At 39.1% G+C, this 25,103-nt stretch overlaps 9 non-coding genes and 7 pseudogenes across 9 annotated transcripts; all 16 read right to left on the bottom strand.

Annotated features, from left to right (window-relative positions):
• Window positions 1–360: 360 nt before the first annotated feature.
• Window positions 361–479, bottom strand: LOC140876603 (5S ribosomal RNA). The gene has a single exon (XR_012148906.1). It is a non-coding gene; the product is annotated as a 5S ribosomal RNA (ribosomal RNA).
• Window positions 480–9,980: 9,501 nt separating this feature from the next.
• On the bottom strand, window positions 9,981–10,098 carry LOC140876612 (5S ribosomal RNA). The gene has a single exon (XR_012148915.1). It is a non-coding gene; the product is annotated as a 5S ribosomal RNA (ribosomal RNA).
• Window positions 10,099–10,497: 399 nt separating this feature from the next.
• On the bottom strand, window positions 10,498–10,616 carry LOC140876627 (5S ribosomal RNA; annotated as a pseudogene).
• A 397-nt stretch (window positions 10,617–11,013) lies between these two features.
• LOC140876637 (5S ribosomal RNA) lies at window positions 11,014–11,132 on the bottom strand (annotated as a pseudogene).
• A 401-nt stretch (window positions 11,133–11,533) lies between these two features.
• On the bottom strand, window positions 11,534–11,651 carry LOC140876682 (5S ribosomal RNA; annotated as a pseudogene).
• Window positions 11,652–12,100: 449 nt separating this feature from the next.
• Window positions 12,101–12,219, bottom strand: LOC140876576 (5S ribosomal RNA). Its single transcript, XR_012148880.1, has one exon. It is a non-coding gene; the product is annotated as a 5S ribosomal RNA (ribosomal RNA).
• Window positions 12,220–12,621: 402 nt separating this feature from the next.
• Window positions 12,622–12,740, bottom strand: LOC140876664 (5S ribosomal RNA; annotated as a pseudogene).
• A 399-nt stretch (window positions 12,741–13,139) lies between these two features.
• Window positions 13,140–13,258, bottom strand: LOC140876591 (5S ribosomal RNA). Its single transcript, XR_012148894.1, has one exon. It is a non-coding gene; the product is annotated as a 5S ribosomal RNA (ribosomal RNA).
• Window positions 13,259–13,659: 401 nt separating this feature from the next.
• LOC140876578 (5S ribosomal RNA) lies at window positions 13,660–13,778 on the bottom strand. The gene has a single exon (XR_012148882.1). It is a non-coding gene; the product is annotated as a 5S ribosomal RNA (ribosomal RNA).
• Window positions 13,779–14,343: 565 nt separating this feature from the next.
• Window positions 14,344–14,461, bottom strand: LOC140876695 (5S ribosomal RNA; annotated as a pseudogene).
• Window positions 14,462–14,858: 397 nt separating this feature from the next.
• LOC140876923 (5S ribosomal RNA) lies at window positions 14,859–14,977 on the bottom strand. Its single transcript, XR_012149150.1, has one exon. It is a non-coding gene; the product is annotated as a 5S ribosomal RNA (ribosomal RNA).
• A 399-nt stretch (window positions 14,978–15,376) lies between these two features.
• LOC140876611 (5S ribosomal RNA) lies at window positions 15,377–15,495 on the bottom strand. Its single transcript, XR_012148914.1, has one exon. It is a non-coding gene; the product is annotated as a 5S ribosomal RNA (ribosomal RNA).
• A 402-nt stretch (window positions 15,496–15,897) lies between these two features.
• Window positions 15,898–16,018, bottom strand: LOC140876525 (5S ribosomal RNA). The gene has a single exon (XR_012148831.1). It is a non-coding gene; the product is annotated as a 5S ribosomal RNA (ribosomal RNA).
• Window positions 16,019–16,414: 396 nt separating this feature from the next.
• Window positions 16,415–16,532, bottom strand: LOC140876678 (5S ribosomal RNA; annotated as a pseudogene).
• Window positions 16,533–16,934: 402 nt separating this feature from the next.
• On the bottom strand, window positions 16,935–17,053 carry LOC140876581 (5S ribosomal RNA). Its single transcript, XR_012148885.1, has one exon. It is a non-coding gene; the product is annotated as a 5S ribosomal RNA (ribosomal RNA).
• Window positions 17,054–17,456: 403 nt separating this feature from the next.
• On the bottom strand, window positions 17,457–17,575 carry LOC140876661 (5S ribosomal RNA; annotated as a pseudogene).
• Window positions 17,576–25,103: the final 7,528 nt, after the last annotated feature.

Below are 25,103 nucleotides of genomic sequence, written 5' to 3'. Positions count from 1 at the left end.
GCGGATTGGAGGAATAGGCGCTGCACTTTCAAACGGACATAACTTTCGGCCGGCTGAGAGTTACGGGAGCTTCAGCCTGCTCACGCGAAGCTCATCTCGATACCTACAGCGCGCATCACGGTCTAAGAGACGGAGACTCTCAAATTCCACCCGAAGATAGATTTTCGGGGCGTTTTCCCCGTAGGGCACGTTGGGACCCACCGAAGCGGCCCGCGTCACCCAGATTGCACGTTCACGTCGTCTCATTCAGTCTATTTCATCTTTTCTATCCACGGATTGGACTGAATGAGTAGGGAATAGGACAACGAGGAATCAAAAAAACAAGAAATACGAGTAAGACAAAAAAAAATTAATGAAAAACGGGTGCAACACGAGGACTTCCCAGGGAGTCACCCATCCTAGTATTGCTTTCGCCCAAGCACGCTTAACTTCGGAGTTCTGATGGGATCCGTTGCATTAGTGTTGGTGTGATCGCACCCAAAAGTGAATGAATTCTTTATTGTTTTGTCTCTCGAATTGCGGATCGGAGGAACAGATGGTGCACTTTCAAACGAACATAACTTTCGGCCGGCTGAGAGTTATGGGAGCTTCAGCCTGTTCACGCAAAGCTCGTCTCGATACCTAGAAAGCGCATCTTGGTCTAAGAGACGATATGGGGACCTCGGGTTGCTAATCTCATCTCAAAGGGCAATTAATGAATAATCATCAACAAAGTATGATAATTAAATCAAGCATCAAGATAATCAACAAGCACAAATTTTTTTTTTTTTTTTAAACCCATGGTGGCTCGCTCGAGCAAGCCTCACCTCTCGCTCGAGCGATAGCCACTCGGGTTGTCGCACCCATGGCTCGATCGAGCGAGCCCAGGCTTCGCTCGAGCGAGCTATGCTCTGCCCGGCCTGCTGAAAATCTGCTCTTGAGCTGTTCTAGGTTGGTTTATTCAAGTCTATCCATCTACAAATACCAAATATGATATATAATGAAGACTTACACGAAACATTGCTGATATATAGATCTAAATCTCAATTGTTTACAACAACTCATAAATACAAAAGAGATGTCATCTTATCTAAGTTTACCATATCATACGACAGCTGCTAAGACCCGAAGTCACCACATGCTATTACCCTTCTCTCGAGCTATCCAAGCTATGACTGACTTTCTCATGCCCCAACCTGATGTAATGCACACATACAAACAAAGCAACAGCCGGATAACTCCGGTGAGAATAACTCTCAGTATGAACAATATGCATATACATCAGTTAAACATATGATATCTATATGCCAAATGATTCATAAATCTTCAATCATGTAATAACAAGTAAAACATGATAGTATATTTGTTCATCTCTAATACCAAGCATATAAACTCATTCAAATCTTGAATGTCATAACATAACATGCTATATTATAAACGCATATTCTAAACCATAGAAATCTCTAGGTTAATGCATAAATGCAATGCATGTGCCAAGGAATAGGCTATCAAATCTGATATCAATAAATCATAATTTTGGGATCCCGGGGAAATAAAATCTTTAACCGACCACCGACTCTCACAATCGAGGTGGTGTTAAATATCTCAATTCCTCTGACTTTGGTGCAACTATAGTGAGTCATCTAGCTCTGAAAAATAAAACTATATTCCGTTCCATGAGTCATCTGACTCTGGAAGTAAATCTACATTCCATGCCACTCACTACAGTTCTCCAAACGTCATCTGCACTCTAGGCCATTCTGCCCTCTGTGCTTTTCAGGCTAGAGTTCAAGATGAATGCAACATGTTTTGTATGCATTAAATGCTATAAAACACCTTGAACACATCAATCATATAATCATATGAGCATATAATCACTCAACGATATCGACAAATCTGTAAGTATCACATGTAATACATAAAACATGTTCAATACAGAAAATACTATAAATCAAAGAAGACAAGTAAACATTTATATAAATATTCTGGAAATTCAAGACGATATCTATCTTGAATAATCTATCCCATTTATGTAAACATAAACAATAACATATATGAAAACATGCATGTATGTGATTTTAGGCAACTCGATAATCAGAAACAATCTCGATTTATTCTTCCCATCTTATTAATGTCTATTCATATCTTTCGATCTAGATTCAAACATCTTAAATCTGTTTCCAATGCTTATCATCTCAAAGCTAGCCAAATCCGTCATACAATTCTGCTCATTTCAATCAGTGCTAATTGAAGATGTTCTTGATTCAATCTTAAACACTTCAAGTCATTAGAACTCGAACTCGTCGATTCGACTTCGATAACTTCCATTCCCAACTGAAATGACGTATAAACCATGCTCAATATCATTATCAAATCTGATATTTAGTGCTAAGTTCAATGTATAGTTGATATCGGATTGAATTGCAACCCGGCGGCGTAACGGTTCGAAATCGGTAATTCCGAATACATTAACATCAATATCATCACCATCTTAACAATATAACATCATCAATTCTTCACCTGAATTTTCGAAATATGCAACCCCTAAAAAATCAGATTTTCGAAAATTCTTTCAATATTCCAAAACATGTCCAAACGACGATCTTTTCTCGATCCGTCTTAGATATGCTATCGTCGTATATTCTAGAACATGTTTATACAATCAAATCATAATTCTAACAAAAACTTAAAATTCAAACATGGTAGAACTTCATAAAACTTATGTCAAAACGTAGCACTCGGAGCTGTGATCGCAAATATATGTTCAATCGGAAATTCTACCGGGCGGATCGAAAGATATCGGAGTTTAAAGGGACAAAAATGGACTTGGAACCCTTTTTTCTCCATTCCCATGTTTTCTTCTGGAATTTGGGCTGAAAACTGATTAGATTACATGTTTAAAAATACAAGTTGCAAAGAAAATTGCACTTTGGTCCCTGAACTTTGACCTAATTGCAAATCAATCCCCGGACAAGCGATTTAATTCAATTTCAATCCTAAATAATTTAAGAATAATAAAATTTCATTCTAAACTCTAAATATTCTCAAATTAAATATTCTTGGATTAAAATTAAATCATTTTGGACCTTATCGCATTTTAGTCCTTGAACTACTCAATATTTGCAAATGGGTCCTTGCTCGGATTTCATCCTCAAATTCAATTCTTGATATTATAATCTTGGAATTCACATCTTAAATTCCATAAATATCAATTCAAATTTTTTAATCTTTTTAATTTAAGAATTCCGGATATTAAAATCTTAAAATCCGAAAAATCCTCAAATTAAATATTTCTGACCCGAAATTGAAATCTCTAATTTCCACACATTCTTAAATTCATATTTTCTCTCTTATTCGGAATTTAAATCTTAAATCCCGTAATTAAGAACTTAATGTTTTCGGGCCTTACATTTCCTCCCCTCTAAGGAATGATTTCGTCCTCGAAATCGCATTCGATCTGACTGCGGATTCTCGTAAGCTGTATAGCTGACTAAAGTAATACTGACTTCTATTATCTGAGTTTTCGATATCTATTCTGATATCTTCTCTTCTATCGTATCTTAATCTTCTTTCTGATTGCTTCTGCAATCATATCAATTCTCATTAACATATAATCACTGAGTCAACTTATATCGAAGTTGCTCTTTCTCGTGATCTAACTCTGCATCAGTTAGTCTGTCTTGCTTACAATCTTATAGACTTCTGTTTTATCTTAGTTGCATACACATACATATTCTAGCTAATATTCTTCAGCCAATGCATATGGATATACAATTCATCTATCGGACAATTCGAGTATTAATCCATAAGCTAGATCAAATACTCACAGGAATCAATTCTGAAATCTCTTTCTGAATCTAATGATGCTCGGAAAAGAACTTCTTAACTGATCATTCTATTCAGGCTTCAAATCTCTATCTGTTACTCATTTGTTTGCTCTGTTAATGCTGCTCTATTCTCATTCTGTTCGAAGCAATCTTCACATTCTCTATCGTTTCTTGACTCATATCTGGTCTGATAGCTGATATTTCTGTAAGATTGTTTCAATATAAAGACAATTCTGTGTTTCTGATCAATCAATCATCAAAATATTGTCTTTATATCTATCAAATAGCTGTCGCAGGAATTATAGTAATCACGTGGCAAATAATCAATCAACTAGTATCGAATCTAGTACTATAGTTCTGAGCATATCTTCGGAAATCTGGATAATCACATCTGATAGTCCACTAAGAAGAGGATGGTATAATGAAATCTCATACAACCAAACACTCAGAACATCTGACAATCAATGCCACAATCTAGAAAATAAATCTAAAGTCTCTATCTTGACAATAGATTTCCATAATTCCTGTAATCTGATCATCTTGCTAAATGCATGACAAGTATCTTTTATGTTTGTATCATATCTAATACAACATATTCATAAATCTGTCGAAATCTACTACTCTCTAAACTACAAAATCATGACGATTCGAGTAGATTTAAACTAAATTCGTTCACAAAGTTGATCTGTTTTCAACTCTTATGTAACTAATCTGTTACATAAACCACTTGCGTTCTTCTTTTCTGCTTCTTTTACTGGAATTTTAGTATTGGTACTGTCAATTCTGTCGTATCTGTTTTCAGTTCTTCTTCCAATACTAATTTCCAAGTACTGATTACGTGTAAGTCATACATGTTTAGACAACTGAATGGATATTAAATCTGTTGTCATATGCCTCTTTCAGAATCTGATATTCCATATCTAGAATATCTGGCATAATCAAATGATTATTCACCGCAAAAATTCATATGTTCTGCTCTGCTGTCTTATCTCTTATCTTAATCTAGTGTTCTCAAGCAATATGTTGCTTTTATCTTTCCAAACCAATTCGAATTTAGCTTGGATCACAACAATTTTGATCGTTTGATTATCTGTCAAGCATAAACATTCAACAAGTATATATCTGTACTCAATAAATCCAGCAATTAGCTAAAACCCATAAATCTTGTTGATGGTCTGAATCTGAATTTCTATCAGTTATGAGCCAAATTCTTCAAGATACACTGAATAGACACATCAAATAATCAATAATTCTCAAATTTCAAATCAAAGAAACTCGCTCAAGTCAAGGTCACCCAAAATCAAATATTCTGAAAGACAAAATCTGCACAGTGAAAACAACTCACTTGCATAATAAAACTCAAGAAGAATGAATCAAATCAGACTCTAGCAAAGAAATAAGAGTCAATCAAAATCGATCGAGGTCGAATACAAAAACCTCATAACCAATTGCAAGAAATTCAAGAATCATGATTTCTATGATGGAATAGCTTCAGCAAAATTGAAGAAAAAGCTCAACTGTAACTGATTTTTCTTATTCTCTATTGATATGAGGTCATTTATTAATTCTTAATTCTCAGCTGACAATAGTCGAATATACTCTTTTCTACGCAATCTGCTAGCTGTTTCTGAAGTTCTTCAGTTTAAGTAATGCTCTTCTATACAAGTTGTCATAATACCATTGTACTAGACACCACTCTATATAGAACTGCATTCATGTCGTAGAAAGTTCAAAATATGTCATTGAACTATGTCTGTACATTCTAACCACTGACATAGCTGTCAATTCTAGGTTAATTCTGTACTTTTTCAATATATCGACTAGACTTCTACTGACATTCTTCCACGGTCAAACGTGATATAACCAGTACCGAAATAACAAAATCTACTTTCTGAAACTCATATCATAAATTATATTCATTTATATTTCTTTATCAATGCACGGATTAAATCAGCTGGTAACTGGTACTCAGTTATTGCATTAATATCTATAATTCATTCTAGCTTAATATCTCACGCCTGATATCAGCACATTCAATCTAATTTCCTCAATTCTGTATTTCATCTTCTATGACTAATCTTACAAATGTATTCCATCTACTCAAAGGCAAAATTTCAGCAAATACGATGAATACAGGCTCATCAGATACAGATTATAGCATAACAAATCACTGATCTATGAATGTATGCTATGCAATCAATATATAAGCGGTTAACTAGAATTAACTCACTTACCTATAATATTCTTATCTGATACAACTTGAGCCTTTCAGCTAGGGGAGCTATGCTTATATATCTTCATCTGCTGGCATTTAGATTGACTCGATCTTCGCTGTTATTGTCACTATCGCTTGCTTCATAGCTATACTGCTATGAAAGTTTAGTGAAGGTGATGATTATAGTGTTTCCACAATTACAGAGGCGTGAATAAAAAAAATTCAACTCTGCCTCATACTACCAGTTCATGATTTCGTTCTATTACTGGCTTGAAATCAACTTATACTTCTAGTCTGCAAAGTCTACTGCTCTATCTTCTTTAGTATATACGGAAAGAAACAATTCTGTTTACTTACCTGCCAAACAATTTCAGTACTTCTTCTGGCAACTTCACCAACTTCTTGCTAAGTCATGGAGTTGATATAAAATCAAGCTGATTCTATGTTCATCTGAATATTCTTCTCTTGAACAACTGATCCAGCTCTTTAAATCAACCCCTTTCTAGACATTGCATATTCTGTATCTTTCTGAGTTGATAATTAATAGCTTTGGAGTTGTTCAACTAACATACTCCTCAGTGTAATCGGCTCAAAAACATACCTTAACACTGTTCTGTTCTATCTGCGATTCTGTTCTGTCTGAGGTTCTCATGCTATCTGCATAGTCTGTCTTATTCGATAACAGAAGCAATATATATGACAGAGATTATAACATACAATGTCAGTATAACATACATATAATCTCATGCTTCTGAATAGAACACATACTTGCAAATACTCATGCTTTTTCACATATTACACGCTTGCAACGAATTCACTTATTCTAATGAATTCAATAACTCAGGCATACATCTCAGCATATAAGCATGTAATTCTTATCTCAATAAAGCAAGTAGTGTTCAATCAAGCAATCATTGTCGCATATAATTCTGTAAAGCAAGTAAAGCATACTCATGCGATACTATCAATGCATGCGACTCAATCTACCCCGCTCAACTTCTATCTTAGTCCAAGATTTTATGCTCTGATACCACCTGTTGTGGGGACCTCGGGTTGCTAATCTCATTTCAAGGGGCAATTAATGAATAATCATCAACGAAGTATGATAATTAAATCAAGCCTCAAGATAATCAACAAGCACAAATTTTTTTATTTTTTTTTAAACCCATGGTGGCTCGCTCGAGCGAGAGCCACTCGGGTTGTCACACCCATGGCTCGCTCGAGCGAGCCCAGGCTTCGCTTGAGCGAGTTGTGCTCTGCCCGGCCTACTGAAAATCTGCTCTTGAGCTGTTCTAGGTTGGTTTATTCAAGTATATCCATCTACAAATACCAAATATGATATATAATGAAGACTTACACGAAACATTGCTGATATATAGATCTAAATCTCAATTGTTTACAACAACTCATAAATACAAAAGAGATGTCATCTTATCTAAGTTCACCATATCATATGACAGCTGCTAAAACCCAAAGTCACCACGTGCTATTACCCTTCTCTCGAGCTATCCAAGCTATGACTGACTTTCTCATGCCCCAACCTGATGCAATGCACACATACAAACAAAGCAACAACCGGATAACTCCGGTGGGAATAACTCTCAGTATGAACAACATGCATATACATCAGTTAAACATATGAAATCTATATTCCAAATGATTCATAAATCTCCAATCATGTAATAACAAGTAAAACATGATAGTATATTTGTTCATCTCTAATACCAAGCATATAAACTCATTCAAATCTTGAATGTCATAACATAACATGCTAGCATTTATAAACGCATATTCTAAACCATAGAAATCTCTAGGTTAATGCATAAATGCAATGCATGTGCCAAGGAATAGGCTATCAAATCTGATATCAATAAATCGTAGTTCTGGGATCCCGGGGAAATAAAATCTTTAACCGACCACCGACTCTCCCAATCGAGGTGGTAATAAATATCTCAATGGTGAGTCATCTAGCTCTGAAAAATAAATCTATATTCCGTGCCATGAGTCATCTGACTCTGGAAGTATATCTACATTCCATGCCACTCACTACAGTTCTCCAAACGTCATCTGCACTCTAGGCCATTCTGCCCTCTGTGCTTTTCAGGCTAGAGTTCAAGATGAATGCAACATGTTCTGTATGCATTAAATGCTATAAAACACCTTGAACACATCACATATAATCATATGAGCATATAATCACTCAACGATACCGACAAATCTGTAAGTATCACATGTAATACATAAAACATGTTCAATACAAAAAATACTATAAATCAAAGAAGACAAGTAAACATTTACATAAATATTCTGAAAATTCAAGAAGATATCTATCTTGAATAATCTATCCCATTTATGTAAACATAAACAATAACATATATGAAAACATGCATGTATGTGATTTTAGGCAACTCGATAATCGGAAACAATCTCGAGTTATTCTGCCCATCTTATTAATGTCTATTCATACCTTTCGATCTGGATTCAAACATCTTAAATCTGTTGCCAATGCTGATCATCTCAAAGCTAGCCAAATCGGTCATACAATTCTGCTCATTTCAATCAGTGCTAATTGAAGGTGTTCTTGATTCAATCTTAAACACTTCAAGTCATTAGAACTCGAACTCGTCGATTCGACTTTGATAACTTCCATTCCCAACTGAAATGAAGTATAAACCATGCTTAATATCATTATCAAATCTAATATTTAGTGCTAAGTTCAATATATAGTTGATATCGGATTGAATTGCAATCCGGCGGCGTAACGGTTCGAAATCGGTAATTCCGAATACATCAACATCAATATAATCACCATCTTAACAATATAAATTCTTCAGCTGAATTTTCGAAAAATTCATCCCCTAAAAAATCAGATTTTCGAAAATTCTTTCAATATTCCAAAACATGTCCAAACGACGATCTTTTCTTGATCCGTCTTAGATATGCTATCGTTGTATATGCTAGAACATGTTTATACAATCAAATCATAATTCTAACAACAACTTAAAATTCAAACATGGTATAACTTCATAAAACTTACGTCAAAACGTAGCACTCGGAGCTGTGATCGCAAATATATGTTCAATAGAAAATTCTACCGGGCGGATCGAAAGATATCGAAGCTTAAAGGGACAAAAATGGACTTGGAACCCTTGTTTCTCCATTCCCACGTTTGCTTCTGGAATTTGGGCTGAAAACTGATCAGATTACACGTTTAAAAATACAAGTTGCAAAGAAAATTGCACTTTGCTCCTTGAACTTTGACCTAATTGCAAATCAGTCCCCGGACAAGAGATTTAATTCAATTTCAATCCTAAATAATTTAAGAATAATAGAATTTCATTCTAAACTCTAAATATTCTCAAATTAAATATTCTCGGATTAAAATTAAATCATTTCGGACCTTATCGCATTTTAGTCCTTGAACTACTCAATATTTGCAAATGGGTCCTTGCTCGGATTTCATCCTCAAATTCAATTCTTGATATTATAATCTTGGAATTCACATCTTAAATTCCATAAATATCAATTCAAATATTTTAAATCTTTTTAATTTAAGAATTCCGGATATTAAAATCTTAAAATCCGAAAAATCCTCAAATTAAATATTTCTGACTCGAAATTGAAATCTCTAATTTCCATACATTCTTAAATTCATATTTTCACTCTTATTCGGAATTTAAATCTTAATTCCGTAATTAAGAACTTAATATTTTCGGACCTTACAGACGAAGACTCTCAAATTCCAACCCGAAGATGGACTTTCGGGGCGTTTTTCCCGTAGGGCACGTTGGGACCCACCAAAGCGGCCCGCGTCACCCAGATCGCACATTCAAGTAATGTCATTCATTCTATTGCATATTTTCTATCCGTGGATTGGACTGAAAGATTCGGAGTAGGACAGCAAGGAATCGAAAGAACAAGAAGTACGAGTAAGAAAAAAAAAATAAATTAATGAAAAAGGGGTGCAACACGAGGACTTCCCAGGGGTCACCCATCCTAGTACTGCTCTCGCCCAAGCACGCTTAACTTCGGAGTTCTGATGGGATCTGGTGCATTAGTTCCGGTATGATCAAAATCAATAATGAATGAATTCTTTATTTTTTTGTCTCTCGAATTGCGGATCGGAGGAACAGGCGCTGCACTTTCAAACGGACATAACATTCGGCCGGTTGAGAGTTATGGGAGCTTCAGCCTGATCACGCGAAGCTCGTCTTGATACGTACAACGCGCATCTCGGTCTAAGAAACGAAGACGCTCAAATACCAACACGGAGATGGACTTTTGAGGCATTTTTCCCGTAGGGCATGTTGGGACCCACCGAAGCGGCCCGCGTCACCCAGATCGTACGTTCACGTCATGAGATTCAGTCAATTGCATATTTTCTATCCATTGATTGGACTGAAAGAGTAGGGAATAGGACAGTGAGGAATAGAAAGAACAAGAAGTACGAGTAAGAAAAAAAAAATTAATGAAAAAGGGGTGCAACACGAGGACTTTCGAGGGGGTCACCCATTCTATTATTGCTCTCACCCAAGCACGCTTAACTTTGAAGTTCTGATGGGATCCGGTGCATTAGTGCGGGTATGAACGCACCCAACAGTGATTGAATTCTTTATTGTTTTGTGTCTCGAATTTCGGATTGGAGGAGCAGGCACTGCACTTTCAAACGGGCATAACATTCGGCCGGCTGAGAGTTACGGGAGCTTCAGCCTGCTCACGCGAAGCTCGTCTCGATACCTTCAGCGCGCATCTCGGTCTAAGAGATGGAGACTCTCAAATTCCAACCCGGAGATATAATTTTGGGGAGTTTTTCCCGTAGGGCACGTTGGGACCCACCAAAGCGGCCCGCGTCACCCAAATCGCACGTTCACGTCGTGTGATTCAGTCTATTGCATCTTTTTTATCCGCGAATTGGACTGAAAGAGCCGGGAATAGGACAACGAGGAATCGAAAGAACAAAAAGTACGAGTAAGAAAAAAAATTTATGAAAAAGGGGTGCAAAACTAGGACTTCCCAAGGGGTCACCCATCCTAGTACTTCTCTCGCCCAAGTACCCTTAACTTCGGAGTTCTGATAGAATTCGATGCATTAGTGCTGGTGTGATCGCACCCAACAGTGAATGAATTCTTTATTATTTTGTCTTTCGAATTGCGGATCGGAGGAACAGGCGCTGCACTTTCAAACGGACATAACTTTTGGCCAGCTGAGAGTTACGGGAGCTTCAACTTGCTCACGCAAAGCTCGTCTCGATACCAACAGCGCGCATCTCGGTCTAAAGACGAAGAATCTTAAATTCCAACCCGAAAATGGACTTTCGGGGTGTTTTTTCCGTAGGGCTCGTTAGAACCCATCGAAGCGGCCCGCGTCACCCAGATCACACGTTCACGTCATGTCATTCAGTCTATTGCATCTTTTTTATCCGTTGATTGGACTGAAAGAGTCGGGAGTAGGACAGCGAGGAATCGAAAGAACCAGAAGTACGAATAAGAAAAAAAAAAGAAATTAATGAAAAGGGGTATAACACTAGGACTTCTCAGGGGTCACCCATCCTAGTACTGCTCTTGCCCAAGCATGCTTAACTTCGGATTTCTGATGGGATCCAGTGCATTAGTTCCGTTATGATCGCACTCAACAGTAAATGAATTCTTTATTATTTTGTCTATCTAATTGCGGATCGGAGGAACAGGCGCTGCACTTTCAAACGGACATAAATTTCGGCCGACTGAGAGTTACGTGAGCTTCAGCCTGCTCACGCAAAGCTCGTCTTGATACATACAGCGCGCATCTCAGTCTAAGAAACGAATACACTCAAATTACAACTCAGAGATGGTCTTTCGGGGCGTTTTTCCCGTAGGGCACGTTGGAACCCACTGAAGCGGCACGCGTGTCACCCAGATCAAACGTTCATGTCATTTGATTCAGTCAATTGCATCTTTTTTATCCATTGATTGGAATGAAATAATAGGGAATAGGGCAGCGATTTTATCCATTGATTGGAATGAAATAATAGGGAATAGGGCAGCGAGGAATCTAAAGAACAAGAAGTACGAGTAAGAAAAAAAACTAAATTAATAAAAAAGGGGTGCAACACGTGTACTTCCCAGGGGGTCACCCATCATATTACTGCTCTCGCCTAAGCACGCTTAACTTCGGAGTTTTGATGGGATCCGATGCATTAGTGCTGGTATGATCACACCCAATAGTGATTGAATTCTTTATTGTTTTGTCTCTTGAATTGCGGATCGAAGGAACAGGTGCTGCAATTTCAAACGGACATAACTTTCGGCCGGCTGAGAGTTACGGGAGCTTCAGCCTGCTCACGCGAAGCTCGTCTCGATACCTACAGCGCGCATTTCGGTCTAAGAGATGGAGACTCTCAAATTCCAACCCGGAGATAGACTTTTGCGGAGTTTTTCCCGTAGGGCATTTTGGGACCCACCGAAGCGGCCCGCGTCTCCCAGATCGCACGTTCACGTCATGTGATTAAGTCAATTGCATCTTTTTTAACCATTGATTGGACTGAAAGAGTAGGGAATAGGACAGCGAGGAATCGAAAGAACAAGAAGTACGAGTAAGAAAAAAAAAGAAATTAATGAAAAAGATGTGCAACACGAGGAATTCCCAGGGGGTCACCCATCTTAGTATTGCACTCGCCCAAGCACGCTTAACTTCGGAGTTTTGATTGGATCCGATACATTAGTGCTGCTATGATCGCAACCAACAGTGAATGAATTCTTTATTGTTTTGTCTCTCGAATTGCGGATCAGAGGAACAGGCGCTGCACTTTCAAACGGACATAACTTTCGGCCGGCTGAGAGTTACGAGAGCTTCAGCCTGCTCACGCGAAGCTCGTCTCGATAACTACAACGCACATCTCGGTCTAAGAGACGGAGACTCTCAAATTCTAACCCAGAGATAGACTTTCAGGGAGTTTTTCCCATAGGGAACTTTGGGACCCACCAAAGCGGTCCGCGTCATTCAGATCGCACGTTCACGTCATGTGATTCAGTCTATTGCATCTTTTCTATCCGCGGATTGGACTGATAGAGCCAGGAATAGGACAGCGAGAAATCGAAAGAACAAGAAGTACTAGTAAGAAAAAAAAATTTGATGAAAAAAGGGTGCAACACGAGGACTTTCCAGGGGGTCACCCATTCTAGTATTGCTCTCGCCCAAGCACGTTTAACTTCGGAGTTCTGATGGATTCCGGGGAATTAGTGCTGGTATGATCGCACCCAACAATGAATGAATTCTTTATTGTTTTGTCTCTCGAATTGCGGATCGGAGGAACAGGCGCTGAACTTTCAAACGGACATAACTTTCGGCTAGCTGAGAGTTACGGGATCTTCATCCCGCTCACGCGAAGCTCGTCTCGATATGTATAGTGCGCATCTTGGTCTAAGAGACGGAGACTCTTGAATTCCAACCCGAAGATGGATTTTTGGAGCGTTTTTCCCATAGGGCAAGTGGGAAACACCAAAGCGGCCCACGTCACCCAGATCGTACATTCACGTCGTGTCATTCAGTCTCTTGCATATTTTCTATCCGAGGATTGGACTGAAATAGTCAGGAATAGGACAACAAGGAATCGAAAGAACAAGAAGAACGAGTAAGAAAAAAAAAGAAATTAATGAAAAAGGGGTGCAACACGAGGAATTCCCAGGGAGTCACCCATCCTAGTACTGCTCTTGCCCAGGAACGCTTAACTTCGGAGTTATGATGGTATCTGGTGCATTAGTGCTGGTATGATTGCACACAAAAGTGAATGAATTCTTTATTGTTTTGTCTCTCGAATTGCGGATCGGAGGAACAGGCGTTGCACTTTCAAACGAACATAACTTTTGGCCGGTTGAGAGTTACGGGAGCTTCAGCCTGCTCACGCGAAGCTCGTCTCGGTACCTACAGTGCGCATCTCGATCTAAGAGACAAAGACTCTCAAATTCCTACCCGAAGATGGAATTTTAGGGCGTTTTTCCCGTAAGGCATGTTGGGACACACCGAAGCCACCCGCGTCACCCAGATCGCACGTTCACGTCGTGTCATTCAGTCTCTTGCATCTTTTCTATCCGCGGATTGGACTTAAAGAGTTGGGAATAGGACAACGAGAAATCAAAAGAACAAGAAATACGAGTAAAAAAAAAGAAATTAATGAAAAATTGGTTCAACACGAGGACTTCCCAGGGGTCACTTATCCTAATATTTCTTTCGCCCAAGCACGCATAAATTTGGAGTTCTTATGGGATCCGGTGCATTATGGGAATAGGACAACGAGAAATCAAAAGAACAAGAAATACGAGTAAAAAAAAAGAAATTAATGAAAAATTGGTTCAACACGAGGACTTCCCAGGGGTCACTTATCCTAATATTTCTTTCGCCCAAGCACGCATAAATTTGGAGTTCTTATGGGATCCGGTGCATTAGTGCTGGTATGATCGCACCTAACAGTTAATTAATTTTTTATTGTTTTGTCTCTCGAATTGCGAATCGGAGGAACAGGCGCTACACTTTCAAACGGACATAACTTTCGGCCGGCTGAGAGGTACGGGAGCTTCAGTCTGCTCACGCGAAGCTCGTCTCGATACCTACAGCGCGCATCTCGGTCTAAGAGATAGAGACTCTCAAATTCCAACCCGGAGATAGAATTTCAGGGATTTTTTCCCGTAGGGCTCGTTGGGACCCACCGAATCGGCCCACGTCACCCATATTGCACGTTCACGTCGTGTGATTCAGTCTATTGCATCTTTTCTATCCGCGAATTGGATTGAAAGATTCGGAAAAAGGACAACAAGGAATCAAAAGAACAAGAAATACGAGTAATAAAAAAAATTAATGAAAAAGGGGTGCAACACGAGAACTTCCCAAGGGGTCACCCATCCTATTACTGCTCTCGCCCAAGCACAGTTAACTTTGGAGTTCTGATGGGATCCGGTGCATTAGTGCTGGTATGATAGCAACCAACAGTGAATGAATTCTTTTTTGTTTTGTCTCTCGAATTGCGGATCGGAGGAACAGGCGCTGCACTTTCAAACGGACATAACTTTCGGTTGATTGAGAGTTACGAGATCTTCAGCCTGCTCACGCGAAGCTCATCTCGATAACTACAACGCGCATCTCGGTCTAAGAGACAGAGACTCTCAAATTCTAACCCGGAGATAGACTTTCGGGGAGTTTTTCCCATAGGGAACGTTGGGACCCACCGAAGCGGCCCGCATCACCCAAATCGCACATTCACGTCATGTGATTCAGTCTATTGCATCTTTTCTATCCGCGGATTGGACTAAAAGAGCCGGAAATAGGACAGCGAGAAATCGAAAGAACAAGAAACACGAGTAAGAAAAAAAAATTTGATGAAAAAAGGGTGCAACACGAGGACTTCTCAGGGGGTCACCCATCCTAGTATTGCTCTCGCCCAAGCACGCTTTACTTCGGAGTTCTGATGGATTTCGGGGCATTAGTGCTGGTATGATAGCACCCAACAATGAATGAATTCTTTATTGTTTTGTCTCTCGAATTGCGGATCGAAGGAATAGGCGCTGAACTTTCAAACGAACATAACTTTCGGCTAGCTAAGAGTTACGGGAGCTTCATCCCGCTCACGCGAAGCTCGTCTCGATATGTATAGTGCTCATCTTGGTCTAAGAGACGGAGACTCTTGAATTCCAACCCGAAGATAAATATTTGGAGCGTTTTTCCCATAGGGCAAGTGGGACACACCAAAGCGGCCCGCGTCACCCAGATCACACGTTCACTTTGTGTCATTCAGTCTCTTGCATATTTTCTATCCGCGGATTGGACTGAAATAGTCAGGAATAGGACAGCAAGGAATCGAAAGAACAAGAAGAACGAGTAAGAAAAAAAAAAGAAATTAATGAAAAAGGGGTGCAACACGAGGACTTCCCCCAAGGGGTCACCCATCCTAGTACTGCTCTCGCCCAAGCACGCTTAACTTCGGAGTTATGTTGGTATCCGGTGCATTAGTGCTGGTATGATAGCACCCAACAGTTAATTAATTCTTTATTATTTTGTCTCTCGAATTGCGGATCGGAGGAACAGGTGCTGCACTTTCAAACATACATAACTTTCCGCCGGCTGAGAGTTACGGGAGCTTCAGTCTGCTCATGAGAAGCTCGTCTCGATACCTACAGCGCGCATCTCGATCTAAGAGACGGAGACTCTCAAATTCCAAACCGAAGATAGAATTTCAGGGAGTTTTTCCCGTAGGGCACGTTGGGACCCACCGAATCCGCCCGCGTCACCCATATTGCACGTTCACGTCGTGTGATTCAGTCTATTGCATCTTTTCTATCCGTGGATTGGACTGAAAGAGTCAGGAATAAGACAGCGAGGAATCGAAAGAACAAGAAATACGAGTATTAAAAAAAATTAATGAAAAAGGGTGCAACCGACGACTTCCCAGGGGGTCACTTATCCTAGTACTGCTCTCGCCCAAACACGCTTAACATCAGAGTTCTGATGGTATCCGGTGCATTAGTGTCGGTATGATCGCACACAACAATGAATGAATTCTTTATTGTTTTGTCTCTTGAATTATGGATTGGAGGAACAGGCACTACACTTTCAAACGAACATAACTTCGGCAGGCTGAGAGTTACGGGAGCTTCAGCCTGCTCACGTGAAGCTCGTCTCGATACCTACAGCGCACATCTTGGTCTAAGAGACGGAGACTCTCAAATTCCAACCCTAAGATGGACTTTTGGGGCATTTTTCCCGTAGGGCAAGTTGGGACCCATCGAAACGGCTTGCGTCACCCAGATCGCACGTCCACGTCATGCCATTCAGTCTCTTGCATCTTTTCTATCAGTGGATTGGACTTAAAGATTCTGGAATAGGATAGCGGGGAATCTAAAAAACAAGAAATACGAGTAAGAAAAAAAAAAGAAATTAAAGAAAAAAGGGTGAAACACGAGGACTTCCCGGGGGGTCAACCATCCTCGTACTGCTCTCGCCCAAGCACGCTTAACTTCGGAGTTCTGATGGGATCCGGTGCATTAGTGATGGTATTATTGCACCCAACAGTTAATGAATTTTTTATTGTTTTGTCTCTCGAATTGCGGATCGGAGGAACAGGAGCTGCACTTTTAAACGGACATAACTTTCGACCGGCTGAGAGTTACGGGTTCTTTAGCCTGCTCACGCAAAGCTCGTCTCGATACCTACAGCGCGCATCTCGGTCGAAGAGATGAAGACGCTCAAATTCCAACCCAGAGATGAAATTTCGGGGCGTTTTTTCCGTAGGGTACGTTGGGATTCACCAAAGCGGCCCGCGTCACCTAGATCTCATGTTCACGTCGTGTGCTTTAGTCTATTGCATCTTTTCTATCCGCGGATTGGACTGAGAGAGTCGAGAATAGGACAGCGAGGAATCAAAAAAACAAGAAGTACGAGTAAGAAAAAAAAAAGAAATTAATGAAAAAGGAGTACAACACGAGAACTTCCAAGGGGGTCACCCATCCTAGTACTGCTCTTGCCCAAGCTCGCTTAACTTTGTAGTTATGATGGGATCCGGTGCATTAGTGCTGGTATGATCACAACCAACAATTAATGAATTCTTTATTATTTTGTCTCTCGAATTGCGGATCGGAGGAACAGGCCCTGCACTTTCAAACAAACATAACTTTCGGCCGGCTGAGTGTTACGGGAGCTTCAGCTTTCTCGATACCTATAGCGCGCATCTCGGTGTAAGAGACGAATACGCTCAAATTCCAACCCGGAGATAAACTTTTGGGGCGTTTTTCCTGTAGGGTTTGTTTGGACCCACCAAAGAGGACCGCGTCACCCAGATCGCACGTTCACGTCGTGTGATTCAGTCTATTGCATCTTTTTTATCCGCGGATTGGTGTTGTGAAAAATACTCGCAAGCGTACGAGTGTCAAATTTTAATATAGTGATAAAATCAGATATCGATCCCACAGGGAGTAAATTGAAAATATTCAGTTCTTGTAATTAAAATAGTATAAACTTTATTTAGAAAATCAATAACTCAGAGTTTCGCAGAATAAAATAAAATAATCAATGAGTTTTAAAAGCACGTGAACAACTTTAAGATAAATATCAATCAAATAAAAGTGGTCTAGAGGTTTAGATTTTACCTGGTTTCAACAACAATCAATCCTAATTAATTAATCTTCATGAATTTCAAAGAATTAATAGCCAAGAATACTTAAGTTTATTATTTCCCTCTCCCGAGCAACAAATAATTTTTATCAACTACAATTAAATTTCAATATCTCTATTAAGAATTTATCGCAGTGATCTATCACAAAACAATGTTCTCTTTTAAAAGCTCTGTTAAAATTATACACTCTCCCGAGCTATATAAATAATTAACAGTGTATTTTCTAATGGTCCTATTCAAAATATCCTCTCCCAAGTGCCAGATTTCAAATAAATATAACAAATTAATTATTGATCAGATAATTGAAAAAACAATCAATTCTAGAAAAAACAATTATTCTAGAAGAAACTCAATTCAATAAAATCAAAAATTCATGAAAGCGTCTACACCAGGTTCCATCCGACCTCTAGACTATAAAAATTAGTTCATAACTGAATTCAAATAAAACCAAAACATATTCAAAAATCCAGACATAAATTCAGAATTAAATAAAGTATAGAAAACAAATCCGTCGTCGACGCCGTGTCCGGTCTATCGAACTCCGTCTTCGTTCTTCAGAAAAGCTCCAGAAATTTCTCTTCAAAAATCACGATCAAAGCCCTAAATTATTCTTTGATATGCGTTTATGTGTGTGGCGGCCCTCCCCATTGTCTTATGAAAATTTCCTTTTATATGGTCATGGAAAAGCCCACTCAAAAGCCCAAGAAAATATTTGCCCGAAATAATTAAAACACTCAGATTCCCGATCGGGGCGGGCGCTCCAAGCCAACCTTAAAGCCCAAGAAAATATTTGCCCGAAATAATTAAAGCCTCTGGAATTCAATCTCTAATCTTCACTACTCAGCGCGATAGAGCTTCTTCAAGCGCTAATGACAATCGCTAATCTCTGGCCCATTAAGAAAGCCCATATCTGTTCCTTCTCCTTTCTTGTCTGACTTCTTTTCTTTTCTTCTTTCTCTTTTCTTTTATTCTTTTAATTCCCTTATTTTCTTCTTCAATTTCTTCTTTTTCCTATCTTTTCCAAATAAATTCAATAAATCACTGTAAACACAAAAACAACAAAATACTCACATAAATCTGTTCGAAACAAACATTTAACAATTAAAATCATAACTAAATTAAGTGTATAAAATACACTTATCAAATACCCCCAAACTTAGACTTTTGCTAGTCCCGAGCAAAACTATTAAAAACAATATCCAAAAACTTCATATCACCAAAACCAACAAGAATAGCCAAGAAATACTATGGAGCAATGACCTTAGCAATGATTTCAAAAAAATTAAATCTAATCTCATCCAACCTACTAACCCTTGAAAGTTTTAATCATAACACAAATAACCGCATAAACTGACAATCTCCGCAACTCACATTCAAAACACCTTATCCAAGTTCAATTCAAACATTCATAGATCATGAGTACTTTTCAAAGTAGCATAGGATCAAATAAAGGATATCTATCAAAAACACTCACAAATAGATAAACGCCAAGAATAATAATGTTTGCGTGTTTTGATCAAAATTCATAATCATTAAAAACATCAATCAACAGTGCATAGGCTAAATTCTCGCAACTCTTCTCCACTAGTATATTGGGCAACTGAGACTCGGTCAATAGGACTTAATTAGCTTATAGTGTAAGGCCTGGCTTATGGCTATTGCTACGGCTACAAACAAAGGATAAGAATTCAAAAATAAGGAGTAATTTATATTTATGCTCTAATTTCAACTCCTTTCATTCACAATTTCACACTTAGTTTCTTCCCTTCAATGATTTTTTTCATTTTTTTTCACAACTCTTTCACAACTCTTTCAACCACAATTTTTTTTTCAACTCTTCAAACCTCTTTTCATCTTTTCTACTACCTTTTTCTTTTCAATTAATCCACCACACCATTCCATTTTCACAAATAAAACTAGGAGCATATCACATATTAGCATTCAAATTACTCCCTTAAAGGTAGAAATTAGTGTTTAGGCTATTCAGGTAGTCAATGTAGGACCTTGAAACAATGACGAATGGGGGTTTAGTCACACGTTTACACGCATGCCATTCGATTTTCAATAAAGCTCAAACAAGGTACTAGGGATTCATGCATTACTAGGTAGCTTGAAAGGCTCAAACGAATTCAGAAAAATTGCCTAAATCATACCTAATCACAGTTATGCCCGTATTTCGCCTCAAAGAGTGTCCGAACTAGTTCTAGACAAGTCTCAATCCACAATTAAATCATAAAAATATCAACCAGTGCAGAAAAGAATAATCATCAGCAGTAGACGATAATTTTCACAACAAATTCAGATTTTCTATACCTCAAAGTACTCATATACGTGTAGGCTCAAGTGGGCAACTAAGGATAAATTAATTCAATGAAAATCAGGCCCCAAAAAAATCCAAAATATGCCTCAATCATCTCTATGTCTGTATGTCTCAAAAATCAGATTCAAGCATTAATCACAGAGTATATAGGAAATTGTTCATTCACTTGGTTCCATTTTTCTCAAAAATATTTGTCAGATAGGTAGACAATCGTGGATTTCAGTTAGCACAAAAAAAAAAAAATTCATCATTCATGCATCCAATTATTTCTCGACTTCTTTTAAACTCAACTCACTCACTAACAACAACTAATAATCTACTCAAAAATTTTATCTATGAAGCACATAGCAAAACTCAACCAATCAACAAAATCAGACACTGATTCACCCCCCAAACTTAGTGTAATCATTGTCCCTAATGATTAAAAACAATAAAAAAAACAATGGACTCGTACCATCGACAGCGAGCATCAGTACTCAATGTTTTAAACTTCATGGAAAATCATTCGCAACCGCAACCATTGGAGAAGGTGGTCGAGATACACGACTTAGCATCCAATTTAACCCGAAAAGAGCACACGCCCACGATAAGATAATATACAAAATTGAATCCGAAACAAACAAGACAATATAACTCGCTTAATGTATGGGAAATTAAGGAAAAATGTGAGGCATCATGCGCTTCATATGTTCGATCTTGCATGGTTTGGGACAGCTCTTTGAGAAGCTTGTTTGCTCTCGGAGTGTTGCTGTTGTGGATTGAAAGTGCACATAAAGGAGCAGCTGCTGATGAAGCAAATTCCACATGAGAGGAGGAAGCGCTGATGGTGGATGCTTAAGCTCGTTTGCACAAAGGTTTGCGCTAATGATGGAGATTTTTGGATCATGGTTTTGCGCTAAGGGAGAAGAAGGAGAAGCTTGCGCGATTGCTCTTCAAGATGCACTAATGGGGAAGATGCTGAGCTAAAAAGAGTTGAAGAAGCGCGATTGCTCTTTGATGAGCGTAGATGGTGGAGCTGGTAGCGCGATTGCGCGATTGGGAGGCGCTAATGGAGAGGGGCGATAGCGCAGGTGCTGGCGCGGATTAGAGCTTGTAGCGCGATTGCGCTTGTAATAGCGCGGTTTGTGGAGGTTAGCGCATATGTTAGCTCAGCTTGGAAGCACGATAGCGCATGCCAGGTGCTGTTCAGTAGCGCGATTGCGCAAGGTGTAGCGCGGTTCGTGCATCAGTGCAACGAAGGGGAGGCGCGGGCGTGTAAGAGTGGGTGCCCAGTGAGCCAACTGTGTGGCAATGGGCTTTGTTGACTCTTTGTATAAACAATCTTTTGTTTAATATTATTTACACTTTTATGGCAATGACTTTATATTACTTCATATTGTTATATTGTGATATACTATTGTTGTTTTGATAAAGACCTTGAATATACTATAGTGTATGTAAGATGTGGTAGAACATGGAGATGTCTATCATGAAATACATCTTATAGTCACTGTATATTCTAAAACCGTTCCTAGTCGATTGAGCCGTCCGATAATAAGGATAAGGATCGCTCGAGTTTGAGACTAGCATTTGCGATGCGGAGTACCACGTTTCATTGGTAGGGAACATGGAGATGTTCGAAGCATGCAAATGGATATTCATAGGATGAATAGTCGAACTACCCTATCCGGACTTTCCAAGTGGTTATCACTTATCGAGTGGATAAAGTCCGCGGTTTTGGTTGTACACCATTAGTCCTTACGACTTGAAACATCATGGAGACTCTATATGCTAGTACTGTGCTTTGACTCGTTTACCGACTCTGAGGGGGTCATCAGGTGTCGAGATTGGGTACAGTTACGACACATATAGGAGTCAATGCATTGTTGTCAAGGATTCACCACATACTTGCGAGTGTGGATATCCTATGCGATCTGAGGAGATATTAGTGTGACAAATCTCTGGCCAGAGTACTTGATGTGATTTAAGAAATGGTTTCTTAGTAGCACATGCGATGTCACTAATTTGATCTTCAAGATGTATTGCATAGTTATCGAATCTTGAGCGACTCTCGATATACCAATGGTTGTTGATTCGATCGGGATATATGGATGAAGGGACCGTACTGTACGCTAACCAAAATCTACTGGTTCTTGTAGGCACTATCAGTGATACCTAGGGAATCATGGGGCGATGTTGCTAGGCGCTTTACCATGATTCGTTGGGCAAGTCGGAAAGTGTTGTTCCGAGTCACAAGGAGTTGTGAGCCCACGGCTAGCTGTATCCCTGAACCATTGAGGGTCACACAGTGTAATGGAGTTTTAATCCCCGTTGAGATAGTTAAATTTAAAGAGTTAAATTTAATGAACTAAGGAGTTGGACTTCTTAAATAAGAGTAAGGGAGTAGGATTTCCTAAAATGACATAGGGATGGACATTTTTGGAAACCACTGAATTCGGATTCAGGAAAATTTATTTTGACTTTAAAACGTGCAGAAATGGTTTCTGTGCACATTGGTGAAATCGTTTCATCAATCGGAGTCACGATGAATTTTATATTAATTTCTGAACGAGCGGGCTTTGCTTGTCGGGCCCCAGCTTATGACTAATGGGCCCTAAGGTGTTAGTGGCCTGCATTATAAATAAGTTATTTCAGTACAGAAATTACACACGGGAGGTCATAATTTTTGAGACAGAGAAAAAAATCGAAACCCTTCTCTCTCAAAGAATTTTCGGCCGTTCCCCTCCTGCTCTGCCCGAGAAAATTCCGGTCTGTGATTTTGAATCGCAGTAAGGAATAACGAATCAAATTCGTGTATTCTCTTCGCAGAAAACTTCTGATAGATTTTCTAGTGCAATCTATCAGAGGGATTAAACCTCTGTTCGTGGACCTGATTGAAGGCGTTCATCGGTTCCAGGGAGAGACAACAAGAGCAGAATTGTTCTGTTGGTGTCCATTAATCTCGTTGCGAGATTTGAGGTAAAATTTATTTAATTGTTATTTAAATTTTACACACACACGTAATTCAATATTTCAGCGTTATTTGGACGAGTTTGTTATTATTTTCATTGATGATATCCTTATCTATTCTAAGAGCCGTACTGACCATGCAGAGCACTTGAGAACCGTGTTGCAGACTCTAGCCAAGCTGTCGAAATGCGAGTTCTGGTTGGACCGAGTCGTCTTTCTCGGTCACATTATTTCTGGAGATGGTATTTCTGTTGATCCCAGCAAGATCGAAGCCGTCATGAATTGGCCTAGACCAACTTTTGTTCCTGAAATCCGAAGTTTCATGGGTTTAGCGGGTTATTATCACAGATTCATCAAGGGATTCTCGTTTATAGCAAAGCCGATTACCCAGCTGACTAAGAAGAATGCACCTTTTGTATGGACTGAGGCTTGTAATGCCAGTTTTATCGACCTGAAGAAGAGACTGACCAGTGCTCCGATTCTATCTATTCCGTCAGGTACTGGTGGGTTTTTTTTGTAAATTGTGATGCTTCTAACCGATGGTTGGGATATGTTCTGATGCAGCGTAAAAATTTGATAGCTTATGCATCGAGGTAGCTGAAGCCGCACGAGACTAGATATCCGGTTCATGATCTCAATGCAGCGATTGTATTTGCTTTGAAGATCTGGCGTCACTATCTTTACAGTGAGACCTTCGAAATATTTTCAGATCATAAAAGCTTGAAATATTTGTTTTCGCAGTCAGAACTGAATATGATACAGAGGAGATGGTTGGATTTGTTGAAGTACTTCGATTGTGAAATCAAGTATTATCCAAGGAAGTCGAATACAGCTGCTGATGCTTTGAGCCGAAAGCTTTGTTCTTTATCTCTTTCTACTATCGGTTTTTCTCAGTTGATCGACGACTGTTGCACTTTTGGTTTGGAGTTTAAAACAAATAGGATGACTATCAGAGTATTTGTTATTCATGCCAAGCCAGAGTTATTTGTGATGATCAAATAAGCACATAAGTCTGATCCGAGCCTTCAGAATTTGGTAGAGAAAGTCAGATCTGGACATCAGTCTGAGTTTCAAGTCAAGGATGATGTTTTTTTTGTGAATAACCGTATTGTTGTGCCTGATATTTCTGAATTGTGACAACGTATTCTTCAAGAGGCACATTGTAGTCCGTTCAGTGTTCATCCAGGTGGCCGAAAGATGTATAATGATTTGATGAATCAGTTTTGGTGGAAGCTGATGAAGAGGGATGTCACGAGATTTGTGTCCCTATGTCAGAATTGTCAACAGGTGAAAGCCGAGAGGAAGAGACCGGGTGGTCTACTGCATAGTTTACATGTTCCTGAATGGAAATGAGATCATATCTCGATGGATTTCGTCACGAAGCTACCGCGTTCAGTTCGAGGTTATGATGCTATTTGGGTAGTGATCGACCGATTGACAAAATCTGCCTGTTTTATTCCGTACAAAATGATATATCGTCACGATCAAATGGCGGACTTGTATGTCAGGGAGATTTTTAGATTGCATGGAGTGCCGAAGTCGATCGTTTCAAACAGAGATCCTCGATTTACTTCTCACTTCTGGCACAGTCTGCAGAAGGCACTTGGTAATCGTTTGCACCTAAGTACAACATATCATCCTCTGACCGACGGGCAGTCTGAGCAGATGATTCAAACT

The sequence above is a fragment of the Henckelia pumila genome, chromosome 1, assembly GCF_033568475.1.
Source record: "Henckelia pumila isolate YLH828 chromosome 1, ASM3356847v2, whole genome shotgun sequence".
NCBI lineage: Eukaryota > Viridiplantae > Streptophyta > Magnoliopsida > Lamiales > Gesneriaceae > Henckelia > Henckelia pumila.
This window is presented reverse-complemented; position numbering and strand designations above follow the sequence as displayed.